The 27219-nt window shown below is 41.2% G+C and overlaps 1 protein-coding gene across 19 annotated transcripts in view; it reads left to right on the top strand.

Moving 5' to 3' along the window:
• The window catches only part of ANKS1B (ankyrin repeat and sterile alpha motif domain containing 1B), a 1164750-nt gene that overhangs the window by 993076 nt on the left and 144455 nt on the right, over nucleotides 1-27219 (top strand). For 2 of the 19 annotated variants that reach the window (XM_049694302.1, XM_033427676.2), the window contains exon 1: nucleotides 19149-19410. The exons of 16 other annotated variants lie outside the window; for them this stretch is intronic. The gene's annotated coding sequence lies outside the window, so the exon portion shown is untranslated. Of the gene's footprint in view, nucleotides 1-18635; nucleotides 18909-19148; nucleotides 19411-27219 lie in introns of those variants that run through there. One more of the 19 variants, XM_049694301.1, reaches the window with a different exon arrangement.

Here is a 27219-nt window from a genome sequence, read left to right as displayed (position 1 = left end):
TCTCCGGGCTATTGTAAATAGAGCTGCAATGAACATTTTGGTACATGACTCTTTTTGAATTATGGTTTTCTCAGGGTATATGCCCAGTAGTGGGGTTGCTGGGTCATATGGTAGTTCTATTTGTAGTTTTTTAAGGAACGTCCATACTGTTCTCCATAGTGGCTGTACCAATTCACATTCCCACGAGCAGTGCAAAAGTGTTCCCTTTCCTCCACACCCTCTCCAGCATTTATTGTTTCTAGATTTTTTTGATGATGGCCATTCTGACTGGTGTGAGATGATATCTCATTGTAGTTTCGATTTGCATTTCTCTAATGATTAGTGATGTTGAGCATTCTTTCATGTGTTTGTTGACAGTCTGTATATCTTCTTTGGAGAAATGTTTATTTAGGTCTTCTGCCCACTTTTGGATTGGGTTTTTCGTTTTTTTGCTATTGAGCTGCATGAGCTGCTTATAAATTTTGGAGATTAATCTTTTGTCAGTTGCTTCATTTGCAAATATTTTCTTCCATTCTGAGGGTTGTCTTTTGGTCTTGTTTATGGTTTCCTTTGCTGTGCAAAAGCTTTGAAGTTTCATTAGGTCCCATTTGTTTATATTTGTTTTTATTTCCGTTTCTCTAGGAGGTGGGTCAAAAAGGATCTTGCTGTGATTTATGTCATAGAGTGTTCTGCCTATGTTTTCCTCTAAGAGTTTGATAGTTTCTGGCCTTACATTTAGGTCTTTAATCCATTTTGAGCTTATTTTGTGTATGGTGTTAGGGAGTGATCTAATCTCATACTTTTACATGTACCTGTCCAGTTTTCCCAGCACCACTTATTGAAGAGGCTGTCCTTTCTCCACTGTACACTCCTGCCTCCTTTATCAAACATAAGGTGACCATATGTGCGTGGGTTTATCTCTGGGCTTTCTATCCTGTTACATCGATCTATCTTTCTGTTTTTGTGCCAGTACCATACTGGCTTGATTACTGTAGCTTTGTAGTATAGCCTGAAGTCAGGAAGACTGATTCTTCCAGCTCTGTTTTCCTTTCTCAAGATTGCTTTGGCTATTCGGAGTCTTTTGTGTTTCCATACAAATTGTGAAATTTTTTGTTCTAGTTCTGTGAAAAGTGCCAGTGGTAGTTTGATAGGGATTGCATTGAATCTGTAGATTGCTTTGGGTAGTAGAGTCATTTTCACAATGTTGATTCTTCCAACCCAAGAACATGGTATACCTCTCCATCTATTTGTATCATCTTTAATTTCTTTCATCAGTGTTTTATAATTTTCTGCATACAGGTCTTTTGTCTCCTTAGGTAGGTTTATTCCTAGATATTTTATTCTTTTTGTTGCAATGGTAAATGGGAGTGTTTTCCTGATTTCACTTTCAGATTTTTCATCATTAGTGTATAGGAATGCCAGAGATTTCTGTGCATTAATTTTGTATCCTGCTACTTTACCAAATTCATTGATTAGCTCTAGTAGTTTTCTGGTAGCATCTTTAGGATTCTCTATGTATAGCATCATGTCATCTGCAAACAGTGACAGCTTTATTTCTTCTTTTCCGATTTGGATTCCGTTTGTTTCCTTTTCTTCTCCGATTGCTGTGGCTAAAAATTCCAAAACTATGTTGAATAAGAGTGGTGAAAGTGGACAACCTTGTCTTGTTCCTGATCTTAGTGGAAATGGTTTCAGTTTTTCACCATTGAGGACGATATTGGCTGTGGGTTTGTCATATATGGCCTTTATTATGTTGAGGAAAGTTCCCTCTATGCCTACTTTCTGCAGGGTTTTTATCATAAATGGGTGTTGAATTTTGTCAAAAGCTTTCTCTGCATCTATTGAGATGATCATATGGTTTTTCTCCTTCAGTTTGTTAATATGGTGTATCACATTGACTGATTTGCATATATTGAAGAATCCTTGCATTCCTGGAATAAACCCCACTTGATCATAGTGTATGATCCTTTTAATGTGCTTTTGGATTCTGTTTGCTAGTATTTTGTTGAGGATTTTTGCATCTATGTTCATCAGTGATATTGGCCTGTAGTTTTCTTTCTTTGTGACATCCTTGTCTGGTTTTGGTATCAGAGTGATGGTGGCCTCGGAGAATGAGTTTTGGAGTGTTCCTCCCTCTGCTATATTTTGGAAGAGTTTGAGAAGGATAGGTGTTAGCTCTTCTCTAAATGTTTCATAGAATTCTGTGAAGCCATCTGGTTCTGGGCTTCAGTTTGTTGGAAAAATTTTAATCACAGTTTCAATTTCAGTGCTTGTGATTGGTCTGTTCATATTTTCTATTTCTTCCTGATTCAGTCTTGGCAGGTTGTGCATTTCTAAGAATTTGTCCGTTTCTTCCAGGTTGTCCATTTTATTGGCTTGTAGTAACCTCTCATGATCTTTTGTATTTCTGCAGTGTTAGTTGTTACTTCTCCTTTTTCATTTCTAATTCTATTGATTTGAGTCTTCTCTCTTTTTTTCTTGATGAGTCTGGCTAATGGTTTATCAATTTTGTTTATCTTCTCAAAGAACCAGCTTTTAGTTTTATTGATCTTTGCTATCGTTTCCTTCATTTCTTTTTCATTTATTTCTGATCTGATTTTTATGGTTTCTTTCCTTCTGCTAACTTTGGGGGTTTTTTGTTCTTCTTTCTCTAATTGCTTTAGGTGCAAGGTTAGGTTGTTCATTCGAGATGTTTCCTGCTTCTTAAGGTAGGATTGTATTGCCATAAACTTCCCTCTTAGAACTGCTTTTGCTGCATCCTATAGGTTTTGGGTCATTGTGTCTCCACTGTCATTTGCTTCTAGGTATTTTTTGATTTCCTCTTTGATTTCTTCAGTGATCACTTCGTTATTAAGTAGTGTATTGTTTAGCCTCCATGGGTTTGTATTTTTTACAGATCTTTTCCTGTAATTGATATATAGTCTCATAGTGTTGTGGTCGGAAAAGATACTTGATACGATTTCAATTTTCTTAAATTTATCAAGGCTTGATTTGTGACCCAAGATATGATCTAACCTGGAGAATGTTCCATGAGCACTTGAGAAAAATGTGTATTCTGTTGTTTTTGGATGGAATGTCCTATAAATATCAATTAAGTCCATCTTGTTTAATGTATCATTTAAAACTTGTGTTTCCTTATTTATTTTCATTTCGGATGATCTGTCCATGGGTGAAAGTGGGGTGTTAAAGTACGCTACTATGAATGTGTTACTGTCGATTTCCCCTTTTATGACTGTTAGTATTTGCCTTATGTATTGAGGTGCTCCTATGTTGGGTGCATAAATATTTACAATTGTTATATCTTCTTCTTGGATCGATCCCTTGATCATTATGTAGTGTCCTTCTTTATCTCTTCTAATAGTCTTTATTTTAAAGTCTATTTTGCCTGTTATGAGAATTGCTACTCCAGCTTTCTTTTGATTTCCATTTGCATGGAATTTCTTTTTCCAACCCCTTACTTTCAGTCTGTATGTGTCTCTAGGTCTGAAGTGGATCTCTTGTAGACAGCATATATATGGGTCTTGTTTTTGTATCCATTCAGCCAATCTGTGTCTTTTGGTGGGAGCATTTAGTCCATTTACATTTAAGGTAATTAACAATATGTATGTTACTATTCCCATTTTCTTAATTGTTTTGGGCTCGTTATTGTAGGTCTTTTCCTTCTCTTGTGTTTCTTGCCTAGAGAAGTTCCTTTAACATTTGTTGTAAAGCTGGTTTGGTGGTGCTGAACTCTCTCAGTTTTTGCTTGTCTGTAAAGGTTTTAATTTCTCCATCAAATCTGAATAAGACCCTTGCTGGGTAGAGTAATCTTCATTGCAGGTTTTTCTCCTTCATCACTTTAAATATGTCCTGCCAGGCCTTTCTGGCTTGCAGAGTTTCTGCTGAAAGATCAGCTGTTAACCTTATGGGGATTCCCTTGTGTGTTATTTGTTGTTTTTCCCTTGCTGCTTTTAATATGCTTTCTTCATATTTAATTTTTGACAGTTTGATTAATATGTGTCTTGGCGTGTTTCTCCTTGGATTTATCCTGTATGGGACTCTCTGTGCTTCCTAGACTTGATTAACTATTTCCTTTCCCATATTAGGGAAGTTTTCAACTATAATCTCTTCAAATATTTTCTCAGTCCCTTTCTTTTTCTCTTCTTCTTCTGGAACCCCTATAATTCGAATGTTGGTGCGTTTAACGTTGTCCCAGAGGTCTCTGAGACTGTCCTCAGTTCTTTTCATTCTTTTTTCTTTATTCTGCTCTGCAGTAGTTATTTCCACTATTTTATCTTCCAGGTCACTTATCCATTCTTCTGCCTCAGTTATTCTGCTATTGATCCCTTCTAGAGTATTTTTTATTTCATTTATTGTGTTGTTCATCGTTGCTTGTTTCATCTTTAGTTCTTCTAGGTCCTTGTTAAATGTTTCTTGCATTTTCTCTATTCTATTTCCAAGATTTTGGATCATCTTTACTATCATTATTCTGAATTCTTTTTCAGGTCGACTGCCTATTTCCTCTTCATTTGTTAGGTCTGGTGGGTTTTTATCTTGCTCCTTCATCTGCGGTGTGTTTTTCTGTCTTCTCATTTTGCTTATCTTAGTGTGTTTGGGGTCTCCTTTTTGCAGGCTGCAGGTTCGTAGTTCCCGTTGTTTTTGGTGTCTGTCCCCAGTGGCTAAGGTTGGTTCAGTGGGTTGTGTAGGCTTCCTGGTGGAGGGGACTAGTGCCTATGTTCTGGTGGATGAGGCTGGATCTTGTATTTCTGGTGGGCAGGTCCACGTCTGGTGGTGTGTTTTGGGGTGTCTGTCGACTTATTATGATTTTAGGCAGCCTCTCTGCTAATGGGTGGGGTTGTGTTCCTGTCTTGCTAGTTGTTTGGCATAGGGTGTCCAGCACTGTAGCTTGCTGGTCGTTGAGTGAAGCTGGGTGCTGGCGTTGAGATGGAGATCTCTGGGAGATTTTTGCCATTTGATATTATGTGGAGCTGGGAGGTCTCTTGTGGACCAGTGTCCTGGAGTTGGCTCTCCCACCTCAGAGGCACAGCACTGACTCCTGGCTGCAGCACCAAGAGCCTTTCATCCACACGGCTCAGAATAAAAGGGAGAAAAAGTAGAAAGAAAGAAAGAAAGAGAGAGAGAGAGAGAGGGAGGGAGGTAAGGAGGAAGGAAAGAAAGAAAGGAAGAAAGAAAGAAAAGATAAAATAAAGTAAGATAAAATAAAATAAAGTTATTAAAATAAAAAATAATTATTAAGAAAAAAAATTTTAAGAAAAAAATAAAACAAACAAAAAAACGGACGGATAGAACCCTAGGACAAATGGTGGAAGCAAAGCCATACAGACAAAATCTCAGACAGAAGCATACACATACACACTCACAAAAAGAGGAAAAGGGGAAAAAATCATAAATCTTGCTCTCAAAGTCCACCTCCTCAATTTGGGATGACTCGTTGTCTATTCATGTATTCCACAGATGCAGGGTACATCAAGTTGCTTGTGGAGCTTTAATCCGCTGCTCCTGAGGCTGCTGGGAGAGATTTCCCTTTCTCTTCTTTGTTCGCAGAGCTCTCGGGGCTCAGCTTTGGATTCGGCCCCGCCTCTGCGTGTAGGTCGCCGGAGGGCGTCTGTTCTTCGCTCAGACAGGACGGGGTTAAGGGAGCAGCTGCTTTGGGGGCTCTGGCTCACTCAGGCTGGGGGGAGGGAGAGGTACGGAGTGCAGGGCGAGCCTGCGGCCGCAGAGGCCGACATGACATTGCACCAGCCTGAGGCGCGCCGTGCGTTCTCCCGGGGAAGTTGTCCCTGGATCCCGGGACCCTGGCAGTGGCGGGCTGCACAGGCTCCCCGGAAGGGATGTGTGGAGAGTGACCTGTGCTCGCACACAGGCTTCTTGGTGGCGGCAGCAGCAGCCTTAGCGTCTCCTGCCCGTCTCTGGGGTCCGCGCTTTTAGCTGCAGCTCGCACCCGTCTCTGGAGCTCCTTTAAGCAGCGCTCTTAATCCCATCTCCTCGCGCACCAGGAAACAAAGAGGGAAGAAAAAGTCTCTTGCCTCTTCGGCAGGTCCAGACATTTCCCCGGACGCCCTCCCGGCTAGGCGTGGTGCACTTGCTCTCTTCAGGCTGTGTTCACGCCGCCAACCCCAATCCTCTCTCTGCGCTCCGACTGAAGCCCGAGCCTCAGCTCCCAGCCCAGCCCGCCCCGGCGGGTGAGCAGACAAGCCTTTCGGGCTGGTGAGTGCCGGTCGGCACCAGTCCTCTGTGCGGGAATCTCCCCGCTTTGCCCTCCGCACCCCTGTTGCTGTGCTCTCCTCCACGGCTCCAAAGCTCCCCCCTCCGCCACCCGCAGTCTCCGCCGGCGAAGGGGCTTCCTAGTGTGTGGAAACCTTTCCTCCTTCACAGCTCCCTCCCACTGGTGTAGGTCCCATCCCTATCCTTTCGTCTCTGTTTATTCTTTTTTCTTTTGCCCTACCCAGGTACGTGGGGACTTTCTTGCCTTTTGGGAGGTCTGAGGTCTTCTGCCAGCCTTCAGTAGGTGTTCTGTAGGAGTTGTTCCACGTGTAGATGTATTTCTGGTGTATCTGTGGGGAGGAAGGTGATCTCCGCGTCTTACTCTTCCACCATCTTCCCCTCATCTCTGCATGTCTATTTTCTGTCCATTTTCATTTGTACCAACAAGGATGCGAATCTCAATACCTCTTTAGGCCCCCATAATCTAATCACACACAAAAGCATTAGTCAGTTAGTCTTTACCGAAGATTTCATGAAGATGGGAAAGTGGAGGGGTTTACAGCATACACCCAACACAAACAAATTTGTTTAAAGCCCCATTCAACACTTCTGTTATCTAAGGGCCATATTGTCAGTAGTGTCCTCTTCCTTCACAAAGACTTTGCACTCAGTGAGTCCTCTTTCTTTATCACCATCCTCCAATGACCGAGCAGACTCCTCTCCTTGTCATAAGCCCAGAATTTAAGCAACCCTCTTGAGTTACTTGAGTATGCCCACAGGGGTCTCACCCTTCTCCCCAGACAGCTCATCAAAATATTTCTTCCAAACAAATAACAGTGATAAAGTAACACAGGTGAATGAAGTTTTCTCCATCTCTCTATACACACACCATCTTATTTAATTCTCACAGTATCCTTGTAAGGTGGTATTTTTGTACCTGTTTTATAGATGAGGAAACCAAAACTCAGAGAGGTTAGGGAACTACCCCAGTGTATAAGCCCTACCTTGTACATTTGTTGTGAAGATGAAATAGGATGACATATAATTCAGTGCTTGCCCCAGTGCAAGTCACAGAGATGGTAATGGTGCATCCACAAGCAGCAGTAGTAACAGCAGAAGCCGTAATAGTAGCAACATCCTTGTCCTATCTAGCTTCCATCACTAGCATAATGAGTGTCAGTGACAGGGCCAGCTACATAGTTTGCAGGATCCAAAATGTGGGGCCTGGCCGGGGTGGGGAAGTCAATTTCCCCTTCCCACAGACCCATAACCCCAACCTGTGGCAGATGAGAGACTCCCTCCCCTGCCCCGCCAAGGCATACCTATCTCGAGGCCAGGATGTGCTTGGTCTTTGGGTTGGAGGAAGTGAGAGGCCCCTGCTGAGTCATTCACCATGTTGCCCACCAGACACACTATGAGTTGCTGCTTGGGGCAGGGATGGCCGTTGGCTTGCTTACCCGAAGAAGCCACAGGGTGGATGACCCTGCACACCAAGACCACCCACCAGCACCAGGGGAGGAAAGAGAGTAAGGGCAGAGTGAAAGCCAGCCCCTGCCCCACCCTTCTCAATGCCACCTGATTGCTACCCCAGGCAAAGGGCAGCAGCATTTGCAGGGTGATCCAGGGAGGGGCCAGGGGTACCGGGGCAGGGCCCTGGGCGGCAGGAGGTAGGGAACAGACAGCTAAAAACTCATCCTAGGAAGGCAGTATCACACGTGCACTGAGGTTCTAAGCCCCAGCAGATGCTCCATAGTCCCATCAGACTTCATTTACAAACACCAATTTGAAGTTAAAATTATTTAGAATTGCAAGACTGCAGAGCATTAAACCAATCTCTGGGCTCTTCTGAGAACTAGGCCCTATGGGACAGCACTAATCACATGCCCGTGAAGCCAGCCCTGATCACAGTGGATATGCAAGTGCTTCAAAAACTTTTAATGCTGTATAAATGTAAAGCATCATTGCTGTAATCACCAGTAGGAAATAATATTAGGCCCTAGCAACTCTGTCGGCTTTTACTTAGTAGCCCCAGGTTTGTAAGAACAAAGGAGACAGCTGAGATATTTGTTTTTCCCCCAGGGAAGAAATATGTTCCCAGATATTTCAAGTGACCGTGGTCACGCATTCTGAAAACCAGAGTTTTCAGGGAGCATCCTTGCCCTCCCCACAGATCTCCCTTGTAATAGATATGCCAAGGAGGAGATCTGGATTCCTCCTCAGATCAGAATTGTGGATTCTCCCTTCTAAGCAGAAAAAGGAACTCCCGTCCTAGAGCTTCCCACAGCATCTGCTCCCCTCTACCCACCTCCCCAGCCTCCAGGAACAAGGGGCTCTCTGTCCCATACCTTCTATTAACTCAGAACTTGAAAAGCTGGGATGTCTCAGTGCCTTGAGTCACTCCTCAGTCCTGTAGGCCAGGCTGGGCTTCAGCACCCCTCTATACCCATGTTAGGCATAGATTTGATTTCACACATTTCAGTAGAGCAGATCTGTAAGAGCATTATTTATATTAACAGGAGCATCCAGTGATTTGGAATAAACCAGTTATTAAACAACTTCTTGGTCTACATCATAATTAGAAAAAGCAGCTGAGAGAAAGGGGGAAAAATGCAAATTAGAACATTCTCACCCTCCGTATCCACTAGGGACCTGTTTAGTGCAAAGTTGTAATTTACTAAATGATAGCCTAATGGCCTGAAAGAGTTAACGTGGCTTCCCAATTTATTTCCACCCAGAGAGTCATTTCTGCCCTAGGGGTACGAGGGCTCATCCTCCCCTCAGTGCAGAAGGTGTACGGACCTAGCAGCTTAAATGGATTTTCGCAGTCAGGCACTACAGACCCCGCTTAAGTGTTCATTAGACAGGGGGTGAGCGCAAGTTCCACGAGGGGCTTTCTGCCCCTCCTCACCCCCACCCACACCTGGTCAGAAACTCCTGGGAGCTTACGTTCCTCTTATGCTGGGTTCTTTCCTCCAGAGCCAGTGAGGGTGACAGCAGCACCACCACCAAGTGTTAGGCTGGGCACTGCTCTGCAAGTGAGGGGATGTTTGAGAGCAAAGCTGGTGTCAGTCACTGTTCTGACATAGCCCCCTTCATAGCACCTTGCCTAATGCAGTAGCTGCAGGGTCATGGGAAAATACATGAGGCTTGGAGTTAGGGATTTTGAATTCCAGCCATGGTTCTGCTGCTTACTAGCTGTGTGCCCTTGAGCAAATCGATGAGCCTCTCAGGGACTCAGTTTCATTATCTATGAAACAGGAACAGTATTAGCCGTACTAACCTCTGGGTTGCTGTTTAGAGGATTAATTGAGATAGTGTGTGAATATATTTTTTCAGCTAGAAAATATCTTATAACTGATCATTTTTTAAGGAGACAGCATGGCATAAAGAAGAAATCATGGGTCTCAGAGCCATACACCCCGTATTTAATTCCGGTGCTGTTAGATCTTGGAAAAATTACTTAACCTCTCGGAGCCTCCATAATTTCTTCATCCAGAAAAAAAACGGTAATAGAATAATAGTAACAACCCTCCAGGGTTGTTGAGGTAATGCATATAAAGTCCTAGTGCATAGTAGGTACATAAGAAATATGTTTCTTCCCTTCCTGTCTCTTTCCCATTCCCAGAAACATCTTCCACAAGTATGCACTTCTCTTTAGCTCCAGAACCTCAAAGTCAGGCTCCGCTCCCCTGTGGCTCAGGCAAACTCTGCTGCATCCTCATGCTGAGTTCTCTGGCTCCTCTCCTCTGCCTCCCAAGGTGCTGGCAGGAAGAGAGAAGGGAGAACCTGATCTTGAGTGTTGAACATAAACATGTTATTCTGACCTGCACCCATGTGACACAAGTCTATGCAAAAATTGTTCTGGATGATTTCTTGATTAACACTGATTCAGATTCTGTTAAAATTTTTAAAAATTTATAGAGCTGTCCCATGCCCTTGGAAGTATTGGCCCCACTGGTTTATAGTACCTCTTTAGGTAACTAGCAGAACCTTCATCTTTCCCCACACAAACTTGTTCCTTCCCTGTTTTTTCGCCATATGTCTAATATCCAGAAGTCATCTTGGACTCCACCTTCTCTCTTGCCCTCACCCGCCATTCAGCCACCAGGTCATTGAGATGCTACATCTTTGTATCTCCAGATCCGTCCCTATCTACTTTATCCCCACCCCCTCCCCCAGCCCTTACCTCAGCCCCGTATCATTTCTCACCTGGATTTCTGAAGTGGCTTCCAAAATCATTTTATATCAGATTGTTTTGAGAATTAAATGAGATAATAAATTTTACATTTGTTAGCATAACATAGCACAAGGCCCCTGCCCCCCAGTAGGTACAAAATAAATGGTAACTATACAAAAGTTTCAGAAAAGAAGTTCTCCCTTAGTTTAAGAAGACTTTTGTCGGAGTAAAAGCCCCAACAATGGGATAGGTTTCTTCAGTTGATAATGAGCTACCTGTCACTGGAAGAGTCCAAGTCTTGTTTGAGTAACTCTTTCACTAGAAGTTATAGAGGAGAGTCAAACATCAGATGGGAAGTTGAGATAAACTGTGTTTAAGTTCCCTTCCAAGGAAGTCAGGACACTTTCAATTACAAGTGCCAGAAACCCAACTCAAAATAAGGAATTTATTGGTTCACGAAAGAGATAAAGTCCAGAGGTTTCAGGCAAGACTGCATCCAGAGCCTCGAATGCTTTCACTGGAATCCTTCAGTCTCTCACTCCATACTTCCACTCTGCTCCCTCTGCACTGGCTGCACTCTCGGGCAGACCTTCCCCACAGGAAGGACGCTGGCAGCTCCAGACATTAAGTTCAGCACCCTAGCAATGCCTGTGTCATCAGCTCAGAAATGTCAGTGAAAAGAGTTCCCCTCTTTCCCAGTGTTTCCTGTACAGTTCTGGTCCTGACCCTCCCTGAACATACTACTGTGGCTGAGTGATGGAACCCGTTGTTAGGCCAGTGGATCACAGGTCCTCTCCATGGTCAGATCTTCTAGGGCTTTCTAGAATTTCATGGCTCAGGACTGGAGAGGTGGGTCCCCAGTGAAAAATCAGACTGTTGGTAACAAAAGTAGAGGGACTGGGTATTAAGCAGGAAAAAACAGTGAATATCAACCATACCTTCCTATCCTAAGATTCAGTTATTCCAACCCAAAATTATTATTTTAATATAATTAATGTTAATATAATTGTTATATTAATATTAATATAATCCATATAATGATATAATTAATCTTTAAATAAACTAGTATTAAAATAATGATTTTAATATGTATTATGTAATTCTTTCTCCCTTTGTCCCTCTAGTATATTTCATTACTCCTAAGGTACATTACTACAGAATTAGCATAATGACATACCTAATCACCAAATGATAGGCTGTCTTCCCCTCCACAAAATCCTGTGGGGGGAAGAAACTTTATTATGAGTCTACTGTACAAAAAGTTACTGTCCACTCTCAGGTGCGTGGGCGCTTCTTCACCTACACAGCTGATGAGCACACCAGAAGGTGCTATGGGAATGAGCTTTGTTATTTAGTTCAATTGATAAGTTGGAGTAGCCTCTTGATTCTGAAGGCTTATGAATTAATACTAGAGTGAACTTAATTCTTTGGTTAAATAATTATCGTGCTCCAGGTATTATGGTAGATTTTTTTACATGGGTGCACACATTTAATCCTTAAACAACATCCTTAAAGAACAATTATCCCTATTTTACAGATGCAGGAACTGAGGTGCACCAAGGTTAGCAACTTGCTTAGAGCCTACAACTAGTAAATTATAGAGCCAGACTTGAACTCAGGTAGGAGCCCACAGCCTTCTTCTGTACATTATACTACCTCCTTAAGGTCTCCAATTACGAGTCTCCACTATGCTGTAAACCATATTTTTCTGAACAAAAAATCAGATCTCATGGTCTGACTCATTTAAAGGGAGCTGTCCTGGGAAAGCGGGAATGTACAGCCACTTAGTGAAAGAGACGCCCACATCAGATTACTGCAGCGTTGTCTTCTCATAGCTAACTTTGAAAGTTGCTGCCAGTGTTGTACACAGCTGTTTGGTTGGCTAAAGGTGTTGTTAGAAGGATGAGGTACTTAACACCTGTGCTGTGCGGCTGAGACAGATTCTCAGGGGCTGCTTGTAAGCAAAGTCTGCAAGCGAATGTCTTAGCTATGGCTCAGTGGAGCTGTATGCGGCTCAGGCCTTGAATGTAGTTAGCATCCAAAAGAAGTCCCTAGGTCTAATTCAGAAGACTGGGGCAGAACATTCCTGGCAGATGGGCTTCAGTGTTTACATTCATTCCCCCTGGATTCCAAGCCTGCTTGCCTTCAGGAAAAAGTGTAAAAGTCTCCTCTGCTCTGGGTTGTTAGCTTGGTAGTTAGATCTGTAAATATGCCCATGGTTAATAGGTAGTCTATAAGTTGTTTTAAATTTACTATCCAAATAAAGGAATTTTTCCACAGCAAAAGTATGATCATGCAATAAAAATAATAAAATCTATGAGCATTGGAAGTTGGCCTATGCCTTACGTGTCTCATTAATGACAAGCGAGCGCTGAGTATAAGGGAGAGCCACGTTGCTTCTACAGTGGACACACACCGCCAACAGCTACGCATGCCCAAACACCACTCAGAGCCTTCCCTAACGCTTACCTCTTGTGGAACTCCTTGATTTTGTCGCTTTGCCGTTACACAGAATCTTTCTCTCTGACTCACGTGCCATGCCCTCTGTCTATACATACCAATTTTTTTTTTTTTTACAAAATTTAAAGTCCCACTTTCCACATATTAGAAGGTAAAATTCCACAATATCATGATTATAAATCCATATTCATAGTGCTCCTATCTCTACAATAGCTTAGTTCTGAAATATCTTTCTGTTAGAAACTTGTTCACGTGGTTAAAAAGATTTATTTGGGAGTGAGGTTTCCTGAAACTTTTCTATCCTAGCCAGCGGGCCATGTATCATCACACGGTGTGAAATGGAAAATGTGGGTTGTCCAGAGTTCTGACCTCAAACCTTCTCTTTCATAATTATACACGTGGTTCTAGTTGATGACAGTTCCACTCCCAGGCCCTCCAACTACCAGGAATTAGCTGATAGCAAATCATATTTCTTGCCCTCACCTCTCTCCTCAGCTCCAGATTTATATTCTGTCTGCTTTCTGCATGTGTCTATTTGGAAAGCAACTAAAATTCAATGTCTCAAACTTTCTTTCAAGTGTTCAGTAACTATTCGCCTAATGCCTATCTGGGGTCAAGAGCTGAACATAAATTATCGCATAAGCAAGGTCCTTGATCACATGCAGTCTTATGCGAATATCCATAACTAAACAAATAATTACCAAAAAAAAAAGATAAATGCTACATTAGAAGAAGCAAAGTTACTATGAGAAAAAAAGAATTTTGTCTAGGCCAGTGCAGGACAAGGGATGTATTCAAATTTTCCTGGGGTAAGTTACATGTTAGTTGAAATCCATAAGGATTTCCAAAAGGAGTTACCCAGAGAAAGAGTTCCACAAAACTAGAGTCCATCTCTACTTTATCTTCCTATCCCTGAGCACCCAGCTCAGTGTTTGAGATCATAGGCATTCAGTGAATCTTGGCATAATGAGAAGTATTTTTATCTCACTACCATTTTAAAAAATCACTAGTATGGTATAAAGGATCACAGGACAGCTCTCTCTAGCAAATACACACACAAATACACAATTTAAAACATGTTCATTGGTAAGATTGATTCTAAGTTACCAGAGCTTTAATAAAAAGTCAAAAGGTTCTCAGTCTCTCTCTCCTCTTCATCACCTTTTAATCCTATTTACATCTGAGACAGCCTTCCTGGACTTGGTTTACTGAGCTGAGGTATTTCCAGCTTTACGTTTTGTACGCTTGGAATCATAACTCTGAAGGATAGAGGCAGCTTCTATTTAAGTAGGTTTGTACCATGCCTGCTTTTTTCATGGTATTTTTAAGGTATTTTTCCCTTTGCTTAAAAATGTTCAAAACAATATAAGGGTAAGGAATTAAGAGGTACAAACAATCAGGTATAAAATAAGCTACAAGGATATATTGCACAATCTGGGGAATATAGCCAATATAATAGCTACAAATAACCTTTATAACCTTTAAAAATTGTGACTCACTATATTGTACACCTGTAACTTACATAATATTGTACATCACTATACTTCAATAAAAAATAAAATTTAAAAATGCTCAAAACAAACTAAAACCTGTAAAATATAATAATGTAGAATACTAAGATAAGCTAACATTGAGACAAGAAAGATCTTTTGCTTTAATATTCTTAAATATAAGAATATTTCTTCCTCCAGGAATCTCAAAGCAGTTCTGTTAAGTATATAATTCTAGTTGGCTTAAGACCAACAGTCAGAGATGAACCTATTACATCATGGAATCCCATGATTGAAGATCAGTTTTCTTCATAGTTTCAGGTGCTAAATCTATATAGGTCAATCAAAAAAGGAATGCCTGCCTTTTTGTTCATTGTCTTCCTAACCCAAGAAACCGTCCTCATACTAGATTTGCATGATTCCTCCACATAGCTCCGGATGGAATGATCAACCCTGTTGGCCTTTTCCCTTGTTTTTCTGGAAATTTTACTCAAACATTAAATCCCTTCCTGGTTGGGATTACTAACATTGAAGGTAATAGGTATCTATCCCTATTCTATCTCAGAATTCTAAGACATTTTTATCAGAGTGCATATCCCAATGCTGTGAATGTGAGAGGTGTTGAATAAATGTTTTTAAACAAAAACATTTTAGCTAACATTTTTGGAGTGCTTTTTATGTGCCAGATACTATAGTTAATTCTTTACAACATGTATAAGTGAGGGTTCAATCAGAGAAGCAGAACCAGTGGGAGGTGTATACTAAGAGATTTATTGCAAGGACTTGACCCATGTGATTGTGAGGACTGGCTAGGCAAGTCTGAAATCTGTAGGGCAGGCTCTCAGGAAGGGCAGGCTTAAACTCTTTGGCAGGGGCTGAAACTGCCGTTCACAGATGGAGTTTCCTTTTCTTTGGGGAAACCTCAGTTCTGCTCTTAAGGCATTTCAACTGATTGAACCTGATTATCCAGGATAACCTCCCTTAGATAAAGTCAACTGATTACGGACTTTACTTACATCTACACAATACCTTTACAGCAACACCGAGATTAGTGTTTGATTAAGTAACTGGGGACTATAACCTAGCCAAATTGGCACATCAGAAAGACCACCCTACACGGGTAATCTCACTTCCTCCTGACCACAACTCTGTGAAGTCATTTCCTTTATTATCATATTCATTTTGCAAAGTGGAGAAGTGAAGCTGGAAAAAGTTAAGTAACTTACTCAAGATCACAAAACTACCAAGTGGAATAGCCATTACTTGAACCCACTGTCCTGTTTCCAAAGCTGGGAGCTTAACTATTTGCATAGTACTACCTCCAAACCAATGAATAAATCATTTATAATTCTATTCCTCTAAATCTGTACAGAGGACTCAAATCAGTGTTTTATGTATCTGTTTGAAATGCTACCACCATCTTTAGACTTTCTGAGACTAGACTATTCAACATGGCCTTCTGGATAATTTTTTAAACGCAAATTGGAGAATCCCAAATGTTAGTCCTTTCTGATATAAAATTGCTACTCTTAAATAAGAAGTTTATGTCAGAAGGGTTGCAATCCTGATGACCTGTAATGGAATGAATGCTTTACATTTCGCTGGAGCTATAGGGAGTTTGGGCATTTGCACTATAAGAGTCTTTTCTAAATTGTCTCATTTTTCAAGAAACAATGTATTACTTGATATAACCAGAGTACTAAAGATCTGTAGATACCCTCCAAGTAAAAGAATACAAGATTATATATCATTTGTATTTTAAATAACATAAATTGGAACTTGACTGATTTTTAGCAAAAAATAACTGAAGGAAAAAATAATTCTGACATTGAATATCCTGGAGAACCATAGTATCATGGTTAAGTGTCTGAACAAATGGCAAAAATTCATGGTTTTGCTCTGCTTCTAGTTAGGTTAGGTCATTGGGCAAGTGAATTAACCATTCTAAGTATCAATTTCCTTTTCTACAATATGAGAGAGTTTTAGAAGGTGATCTCTTACACCCTTTATGCTATCCTAGAACATAAAAATGTCTAAAATTTCAGCTATAAGTAGGCCAGAGAGTAAAAAGTCATTCTTCTGTGAATTATGCAATGTTTTGACTCCAACCAGTAGGAGATTATACTGAAAAGAACTTTATATTTTAATATGCATACCTGGAGGTCATCACCAAATTTCATTATTGCCATGCTGAAGTTAATTTCCAGGACTACAGTGTTTCATATGTGAGCTGATTATGCTGCATGGAGCATAATGTCCAGCCGCTCTGGACAGCAGCTTTCCCTCCCAGTTCCCTCAAGAAGAGTTTTCATTAGTCAGGCACAAATGCTGACAGGGAATTAGATTTCCATCATTCTCTAAAGGTGTTTCAGACACAAAATGGCCTACAGCCCCAAATTATTCTATAGTACAGAGGCTTCGACACAATACAAAAATGCTAGCATAACTCCTTTCTAAAGAGCCTGCAGTTCATCACTAATAAATGACATCTCTGATAGCCCAATATTGTTACCAGAGAACAATATCGAAAGAGAATGATGCTTTCTTTGGGAAAGCATTCTTTAGTTATTGGGAAATGTCATTCTTTGGTTATTTCCAAGATTGGGAAACTAAGAAAACACCTATTCCACCTCAAGTCACATGTGTTTCAGTTGCAGAGTGAGAAATAGAACTGAATGGCCTGACTTCCCAACCCATCAGAAGTTTGCTGATCTCAGAAAACAGACATCCGAACATGCCCCAGGCAAGAAGGCAGGTCATGTTCAGTCAGGAGTACACCAGTCAAGAAGGCAGCTCATGCCCAACCTGTTTCGCTTTCTATAGGTGTAAGACAGAAAATCAAAAAGCTTTATGAACCCCTTATGGAAATGAGAAATAGTTTCCATATGGCTAAGGGCTCACACTCTGGAGGTTGACAGGCATGAGTTTATATCCTAGCCCCATCCTTTGCTAGCGGGGTGGCTTCAGATACTGTTGCCCTGAACTTCACCAAAGCAGACAATGACATGACAGTAGACAAAACGGTGGACATTCAGTATTTCTTGCTTAAGAAACTGGATGTTGTCCCATAACTGATAGTTGCACATCTCTCTAAACCTTTTTTTATCTGTAAAGCGAGAATAATAATAAAACCTACCTCATAGGGCTGTGAGAATTAAATGAGATAATTCACAGATGTCTGGCAAATAAGTGCTCAGTAAAAGTTACCTATTATTTTAAAAATCGATTAACATTTCTATTTCAGTGTCTGATGTTTTGCAGTTGATCAAAATCGTTGTTCTTTGGTTTTGAGACAATAAACGCGTATTCAAAAAGTTTAGAAAGAAAATGTGCCCAGAACAACAGGTTGATTATAAGAACCGTTTGGAGTTCATCATGTCATACATTTCCTTAAGTACTTTTATGTAAAGTTTCTTCATTGCAACCTATTTTTCACAAACTGTTTGGGTGCTGTTACCTTGTGTTCAAACGTTGGTTATCCTCTGTGGGAATCTGTGGTTCGTATCCCAGATTAAGTGGGCAACTCACGCTTTTGGATGGAACGCTGAAACAACGAGGAACTGAAGTGTGTGGGTTGCCAGATATGTTTATTTGTATGTTATGGTATTAAGCAGTCTGTAAGCCACATACTATTTTTATTTATTTATGGCAAGGAAACACTATTGGCATTAAAAACATATATCCAGGAGGGGTTTCCCTGGTGGCGCAGTGGTTGAGAGTCCGCCTGCCGATGGACACGGGTTCGTGCCCCGGTCCAGGAAGATCCCACATGCCGCGGAGCGGCTGGGCCCGTGAGCCATGGCCGCTGAGCCTGCGCGTCCGGAGCCTGTGCTCCGCAACGGGGGAGGCCACAACATTGAGAGGCCCGCGTACCGAAAAAAAAAAAAAGGAGAAAGGCCTTGTCATTTAAGGTCAGATGTATTACACTTCATTTAATTGGCATAATTTTGAAGAGAAACCTTTGCCCAAGTTAGTTTCTACAACTGTTGGTAGCAGTACAATGGTAACTTCTGTGGGAACTGGGGGTGGGGGGAGAGGTGTTTGAATCGTATCAAAATCTTACTCAGAATCTTAACCGCGACCCTCCAAGTCTGCTGGGGGCCGATCACTGCCCTCAGAGAACAGCTGGAACGCTAGTGGCTCCGGGTGGTGCCACCACCAGTCACCCAAGTTGAGGAATGCTGTGGCTTCTCCTGCGTCGTGAACTCGAAGCAGCTTGGTTAGTGGGAGGAAACTCGAGGTGGCCTCGGGGACAGAGCAGAACCTGCCTTCTCCCCATCTTCCTCTTCCTGTGCCCAGCGGCGGCCACGGCGGCAGTGGCGGCAGCCGCCACTGCCGCTGCCGCCGCCGAGCTGGTCACCTGGGCGCCGGCGGAGCTGCCTGGCTGCTGCCTCGGCGGCGGCCTCTCGGAGGGCGAGGAGGGGGCGGCGAAGAGCGAGATATCCATAGTAACACAGGATGCGCCGGGCGCCGAGCGGGACCTAGTGCGGGAGGAGGAAGCCCCCGCGCGCCGGCAGCCCGCGGCGCTAGGCGCCCTGCAGCCCCCGCGCGCCGTGCCCGAGCCCGCGTCGCTCTCGCACTTCGGGTCCGACTGACTGGTAAGCCCTCCCGGGAACTAAGCCAACGCCTCCCACCCGCCCCGGCCACCCACCCCCGGGAGGCAACCGCAGAACAATAGAGAGCGCAGCCGGCCGCCCTGAAGACCGCGCTCGGGGGAGGACGCGCCGCCGCCGCGGACGCCGCCGCCTCCTGGGCTGGCGCGCGCCGCGTGGGGCCGGGCGCGTGCGAGGGCGCGCGGCGGGGTGGGGGGCGCCGCGGGGGGCGCGCACGCGGGCCCGGGGACCTCGCCGGGAGAGCCCGGCGCTCGGCGCGGCGCGGCCAGGCTCGGCGCCTCTCCGCCCCGTTCCTCGGCGCGCTCGCCCTCGCCTCGCGGCTCGCATTCGCTGGGGTGCCCAGAAAGATGCTCAGAGGCAACGGCTAGGGGAGCGGAGGTTCCTGCCACATGTCCGCGTCCTCGGGGGCCAGAGCCCGCCAGCCCTCGCGGATCCCGGCTCGCAGCCAGCCCGCGACCGCTGCCGTCGCTAGTGCCGAGGGGCTCGGGTGAGTAGCGGCGTGACTGCGGGCGGCGTGGGGTACGGCTACCCCGTCCACGGCCCCAGCTTTCCAAGATGCGGTTGCGGGAGAAAAAAAGGAAGCCGGGTCGGAGATCCGGAAAGGCTGCGTTAAGGGTTGCCGGGGCATTTGTTGCAGCCAGGCTGGCGGTCTCCACTGTGTGGGCCTGTTTTTGGTTTTGTTTTGTTTTTTTTTTTGGTTTTTTTTCCCCCTCAAAAAACATGGTTTGGTTATTGCTTTTCTCTTTCGGGTTGGGCGCATTTTCCCTTTCCTTTCCTCATCTTCGGGGTTGCAAGGAGTTTGAAGCGGTAAATTGCCGGATATCTTTCCAAATGGTTTGACTTTCACGAGTAGATATTTTCCAAAGGTCATTTGTCTTCAGTATTAAAAAGCCACACCAATCCATGTAATTTCCAGGTGCGCTTTGAATCACTTTTGAGGAGTAGCTGGAAAACCAGACCCTGGAAGGGTTGCTGTTGAGCGTGCCCTCTCTCCTCGTATTTTTTATACATTATTAATCGGAGGGGAAAGTGGGCTTGGACTTAACCACTCTACGCCTTGGCGAACTGTATTAGAGCAGCAAAGACTGCAATTTGCTGCTTTCGTGAAGGTCGGATCAACATTTCCATTGAAATCCCAATTTCGGTGGTTGCAACTTGGGTGTAATTTTACTCCAGGCTAAAACTTGCCAAAGGCAAACAAGATGTTGTTTTTATAAGGATGCTGCCACCGCCGCGGTTTGGGGGTTTTTGTCGTTGCTGCTTCCCTCCAAGAAAACCAGCCACCTACAAACATGAGCCCTTAAAACAAATGGGCAGCTCAGGAAGGCTTTACATTTTCAGAGATTGTCCAGGAAGGCTCGTTCTCGCTGCAGTTATCATTTCTCCTCCCTGAGCGACTGAGATGTTAGTTTTAGGAGGCTAAAAATTCAGCCCCCAGACTGCAGATAAGCACCCAACATATATGGGTAGATCGAAGGCATGTGAGCTTTGGGGTCCTTAACGATTCTTAAACACTTACTAGATTAGGATACTTGCTACTTGGACTCTTGCATGGAAAGGCAACGTGAGGAATTTAGGTACAACGTAAAGACTTTCCTCAACGTTGACACAATTACCAAAGGAGTCTATAAATCTCTCTGGGAGTCTTTACACTAGGGTAGCTTCACGTTGAAGTTTGGAGCCAGTTCTGAGCTTGTTTGGAGCTGGAAGGGAGAGAGAAAAGATTAGGAAACCTCCCAGAGGTTCCTTCCAAACCTGTGTTCTTTGTACTCAGCAGATGAGCTTGGGCAACGAGATGCCAGTGATGTCTGGGTTATTTGAGTCCGTGGTGTCGATGGCTCTGTGACAGAATAGACTATAATGACTGGTGCTGGCATTGTCCCACTGCAAAGACTTCACAAGTGTGCCATTCTGTCATTCCACCCTGTCAGTCCTGAATAGTGCTTGGTGTGGTTGCAGTGATCCTCCTGGACTCAGATGGAGGAGAAAAGAGTAACTGGTACAAATGAAATTAAAACAGATTCATGCTACCTGGGCGACTTTGTGACGTATTTTAAAAAACATCGTTACAAAGATTTTTTTAACTTCAGAATGCAGGGGGAAATAATAATGTTGGATAAAAGCAGTGACGAGTCAGTGCTCCTTGCTCAAGGATAGGAACTTCCTCCTACAGTTGCTAATTGCCAAAACTTAATTTTACTGCATTAGAGTTACTTTGCTTGAAGCACTTTGGCACTTTTAGTAGAAGTAATATTTTTCTTCTTAATCAGTGACAGTAGAGTGATAATATATCCATGTATCAGGAATGAGCGACTCTGTATCATTACAGTTCCCCAAAGGGGGACCAGAGAAAGAGAACAAAGTATCTCACCTCTACTTGGAGATCAAATCTCCATTAAAATACTTTTGAAATATAGATACAGCATGGTACAATATTTAATAAGATATTTGGGGGTAACTAGTTTTTAACAAAACTTTGTAAGTACATTTATTTGTCAGCAGTTTAAAATTATAATCACTGGACAGTTAGTATCAATCTAAAAGTTTGCAGGTTTAACTAAATTTGTATACATGTATTGAATTCTGATACATTTCTTTTCTGTTAATTTACTGCGTATGGTATAATTGGTCTGAAATGTTAGGGAATGGCTTTCTTTAAAATACTAATATTTGTTTAAAGTTACTGTACATATTCTAAATAGAGTAAAAATTAGCAGACATTGTTCAGGAAAGGCATTCCCAATAATCATTTGCGATGTTATTGTCCTCTTTTAAATGTTGGCAAATGTTTACCAGTTTATTATTAACTCATACTCATTGCATCATTCATTGAATGAGGATTTTTGAGCACCATGTGTTTTGAAGCAGGTTTATCCTTTCTCTAAATGGAAAGCAGACATGTTCTTTAAATATTATATTGAAATAAATTTTTTGGCATTATCAGTGTTTATAGCATTGGCAGAGTCTGTATAAACACCGGGTAGAGTTTACTGATGTCCCTAGTTCTAACCAGATGCTAATGTCAACATATGTCACATTAATATCCATCAAGCCAGTTAATGTCCCAGGAAGAATGAACAATTAGCAAAATTAATTAGGAGATCTGCTTGACTGAAGTCATTAATGGTCATCAGTAAAACATTTGTATTACCATAGGCATGTTTGATTTTTATACATTTTGGATTTATAGCAGTAATTCAGATTTAGCATTTACAAGTGCCACTACCAGTAATCAAAGTACAAGGTCTTCCATAAGCCACCAGTAATTAACAGAAGTGTGAACAGAAACCAGATTTATTTATTGGTTACCTATTTTTTTTTCCTTTCATGGACAATAGCCAGTAACAAAGCATAAGTGTTTGCGGTGGAATTTAATGGCAGTGGATAGCAGTAAGCCTTGGAAAAAGTGTTGCATGTGTATTTCTTTAAGTGAAAGAGTACATTAGCTGTGATGTCTTTACTCTTGTATTAATATTTGATTTCTTTAAAATGATTGTTTTCAAAGTGCAATGCTGTCAATATATTTAATAATTTGCTTGAGAAAGAACATTTACATGAATGCATTTATCTTCCCACATATCTGTCAATAATGCATTGTTCCAGAAATCTATTTTTATGTAGATGGAATTTTCATGTAAAAATTAGCCTTTCTTATAATTCTAGTGTGATCTGAAAACCATTCTTGTTCATCTGATTTTTGCTTTCTCTCCATGAAATCATGAGACGGTTTTTTTAGAAGTCAAACTATGATTAAGCTGAGTCTTTTTTTTCTTTAAAAAAAACTGTGAGAATAGTTTGTTTAGAAGAAAATTCAAAGTTAATTCCCTTAAAAATTTTATGTTTAGGCAGTATCTCCCGATTCTGGTATTTACAGAGCAAAGACTTACTGGTAGTTTTCTCATATGGGGATAGGAAGGAGTGCAGAGATCAATACAGGATTTGATCTGGAAGAAGCAAAACTGCATGTTCTGATCCCCTCTGTTACTAAATGCTTTATAGTGTGTTTTTAGGTGAATCTCAAAACAGAATTTTTCTATAAATGGCTTTTGTGGATACGTCTCTTTTGGGTTTGGAATTAAGGTAACTAAACTGAAATTACTTACTTCACAAGACTAACCACAAGAACATGCTCTGGAAAATCAATGGCTGCATTGAGATTGTCCAGATACCCATGTTTACCACGTTCCAGCCCCTCTGTCACTATAGACAGCCACCTTTGAAGCATACAGAAATCAGTGGGCAACCCCAGCACAGTCTCAGCACTGCTTGGCCATATGTTTAAGTGGTACTCAGTTCTGTAGGTCTTATAACATTGGTCAGGGCTAGGTTTTGTGACCCTGTGAAAACTAAGACACTTGGCAGGAGAAAATTGTATTTTAAGACTATTTGAGCATCCTGTCATTTGAGCACATTTCAGTTAGAAGAATTTTTTTGTAACTGTAAGTTTTATGGTCTGTTTTTGGTTTCAATTAAGGCTTGAGCGTGACTTGCACATAGTCGTAATTGCAGCAGGTGGTATGTTTTGTGTTGTGTAATGTTCATAAAAGTCTCGTTTCCTGATGTTTAGAAATCATGACCATTTTGTAGTTATTCTTCCAGAAATACAAAATGTAACTGTAAAAATAAGCTGCTCCTCTTTAGCTCCATCATTCATTTCTTCAGAAAAGATGTGCAGACCATATGCAGCATCTCTTGGCTCTTAATACTTTTTTTTTTCTGTCTTAACTGTCAATTTAGTGTAAAAATAATTGGTTCAAATTGTTTTCTAGTAGTATAGCTTTCTCTCTGGAATGAAAGGTCTGGCATTGCGTCCTAAATATCTCCCAAGGCTTGGTTGGTACTCTTGTTATGAGTGATGCTATTTTTTTCACCCTACTGGTAGATCAGTCGTACACACTCATGCCAAACCAAATTTGGTACAAAGCTTCAAATTAGAAATAAATAGTCCCTCCCAAGTTTCAACATTATTTACACACTGGCTGTCCCTCCTTTTACATCCCCAGAACTATTCCAGATAGGAACCAAGCTGTCTTGGAAGATGCAAATTCCTAGTAGCTAACAGAAGGAACTTTTTCCCCTTCTTTTCCTGACCACTCATCACTGACTTTTTCTCTCCTCTCATTCACTGCTCTTAGCTCAGGTATCTTTCAAATCACATAATCTCTTTAATCCCTTTCATTAGGTTTCTCATTACTAAAACCTCCAGAAAATCTGTTATTTCCTCTTTTATGTTTTTGATACAGTGACCCAAGTCATGGCTGATAAGTATTTAGGGTGGTAACAGTGTTATGTCTGTTATCAAAGGAGCTGAAATCTATAAATTTTAAAGTTCTATGAATAAAAAACCAGGACCGGGAAGCTCTAAGGCCCTTCAAAATGGACCTGAAGCCCCCTTCAGAATATCCATAAATGTCTCCACCAATATGAAAGATAAATAATAATTGTAATTTGTTCATATTAAATAAATTAAAATATTTCTTTTAAATTGTATATTATGCCAGTGATAATTCATCATGTTGATTTTATAGTATTTTTGTTGAATTTTCTAGAATTTTTCTAGAAAAAATTTTATTTTCTAGAATCTATTTTCCAGAATTTTTGTTGCATATATACAGAATTTTAGCCCAGTAGACATTCGTGGGCTCTAACCCTAATATTTAATTATTGTTTATACTGTGGCTTAGTTGAAGGAATTTGCTTTCTGAATTCTAAACAACTGACCTAAAAGAGATTTGCCAACACAACCCTTTGAGAAACAGTATCTGTGTGTATTCAATTCATTCACTTGAGAAATTTTTACGGAATGTCTACTGTCTTCAAGGCACTGTTGTTAGGGCAGGAGATATAATGATGAACAGAATAGACAAGGTCTCTGTTTTGTAGAGCAGATATTTAATGGGGGAAGTTTACTACAAAACAAGTAAATAAATAAATGGAGAAGATGATCTCAGACAGTGGTAAGTGCTGTGAAGGGCATATAACAGGGTGAAGTGCTTGAGGGTGTTCTGGAGGGGAATGATGCTACTTTTAAAAAGTTGTTCAGAGAAGGTCTCCCTAAGAAGGTGTCCATCAAACAGAGAATGGTGAGCAGGAACCAGCCATGCAGAGAAACCTGGGGAAGGAGCATTCAGTCAAAGGTACCCACTCACCTAAGTGCCCTTGGGGGACAGTCACAGTATGTTTGGGTAACAGAGAGCAGTACAGTGTGCCTGGGTCCTTGCCCACTCAGGTCAGCCTTGCTGGTCATGGCAAAGGGTTTGGGTTTTATTCTAAAAGCAACATGAAGCAAATGGAGAATTTAAAGCAGAAGTACAACAGCTTTACCTTTGGAAAGAATACACTGGCTGCCGTGGGAAGACTGGACAAAACCAGAGGCAGAACGGACATAGAGGAACCACATAGAAGACTATTATAATAGTCCAGGTGAGAATTGATAGAGATTTGGGCTAGGGTAGTGACAGTTAACAAAGAAGAGCTGTGGGAAGATTCAGAGTATCAAATTGTGAAAAGCTTTTGTGAAGTTCTACAAATATAGGAAAATACAAAAAAGAAAATAACAATTCTCACAGTTCTCACCATCCAAAGTAATATCTTGGCATTTTTTAAGGAAAAATAATCACCACATTATTTTTTATATTTTGATATTTGATCATAAGACATAATTCAGGCGATGCACATAATAAAAATACTATAATTTTTAAATTACGCTAAACCCCACCACCCAGAAATAACCATCTTTAACATTAGACTAATATCATTTAAGGCATGTTTCTATGCATATATACAGAGGGATTGGTAGATGGATGCATGAATAGAAAGAAATGTTGATACTTTTATGGTAATGGCAATAATGGAATCATACTGGAGATGCTGTTTCTAAATAAAAAGTATTAAAATTTGTTTTCTTATGTTTAACAGCATAAAAAATGGAAGTAAGAAAAGCTAAATAATTGTTGAACTTCAAACAAAGTTCTCCTTCCTACAAGTTATTTCCTAAAAGATCTCCCTTTATGTTTAAGAGAAATGGTTATGATTAACGGTTATTAAATGGCTATGGTTAAGAGAAATGAAAAATGTTAAGAGGTTTGAGCAGGAGTGGATTGAGATTTTGTAGGAAGGTTATTACAAGTTGGGACTCCTCTTTAAGAAAACAGAGTATATTTTACAAACCATGATCATATGAATGCTTTGCTGTGACCACCCCCAGGGCCAGCGAAAAACAAAACACCCACGTAGGTGAAAGGCCTTGAAGCTTAAGTAGCTTTACAGTAAATCCACCTCAGGGTTGCAATTATTATGCTTTTTAAACTACATATTCCAGCTTTAAGTACGTTATCACCCATCTCCTCTCCTCAGCTAATAATTTTAATTAATTTATATTGATCATGTTGTAATGCTTGCTATTATGTAATCATAAAATCATAATTACTAAGCTTATTTAATATAAATTCTTCTATTCAAATAGACCCAGTGTTTCCCAGTCCTTTAGTATAGCTTCTCCATTTCTAAATAAGTTCTTTGATTCATCTCTTAATTGCCTAGATGTCATTGTCAATTGCTTTCTGTTCTTATTTCAAGAAAGACTTGTAGCTACTGCATTTCTGAGAGTTTTTGTTTTTGTTTTTTTAATATTCGAGAGTATCTTTCTGTTACTTTTATAATTGAAACAACATTGAGGCTGAGTATAATATTCTTGTGTTGTGCTCTCTTTCCCTTATAGTTTTGCAGCCATTACCCCATTGTTGAGTAGCATTCACTATTACTGTGCAGTCTGAAGCCACCCTTTGTAGGTGTTTGCTTTTTCTGCCTGGATAGCAAAGAATTCTTTCTTCATCCTCATAGTTCAGTAGCATAGCTAGGATATGTCTTGTTGAATGTTCTGTGTCAGAATTTTCTGCAATACAAGGTGCTCTTTAAATCTGCTGACATTGTATCATATCTTTTATTATACATTTTATTCCATTTGTATTGTTACCTACTTTGGGGCCATCAATTATCCTTATTTTGGATCATCTTTGTCTCTCTTCCATATCTCTTAATTTCTTTATACTTTAATCTTTTTGTCATTTTCAGCAGCATTCACAGTGATTATGTCAATCCTTTCCTCTGTGTTAGTAATTCCATTTTCAGAAGTGTCTACTCTGTTTCTTGATGTTTCTAATTTATTGATTGATTCTAAAATGATGCTCTTTGGTCCTTAAATAGTTTCATTAGGTCCACAATCTCTCTTTTCATCTCATTCATTTGTTTCATTATTCTGTCTTTAGCTTCAATTTTTACTGAAATCATTCTTCTG

This window comes from Orcinus orca, chromosome 11 (genome assembly GCF_937001465.1).
Source record: "Orcinus orca chromosome 11, mOrcOrc1.1, whole genome shotgun sequence".
NCBI classification, from domain to species: domain Eukaryota; kingdom Metazoa; phylum Chordata; class Mammalia; order Artiodactyla; family Delphinidae; genus Orcinus; species Orcinus orca.
Note: the sequence above shows the minus strand (reverse complement) of the source record. Positions and strands in the feature narration are given on the sequence as shown.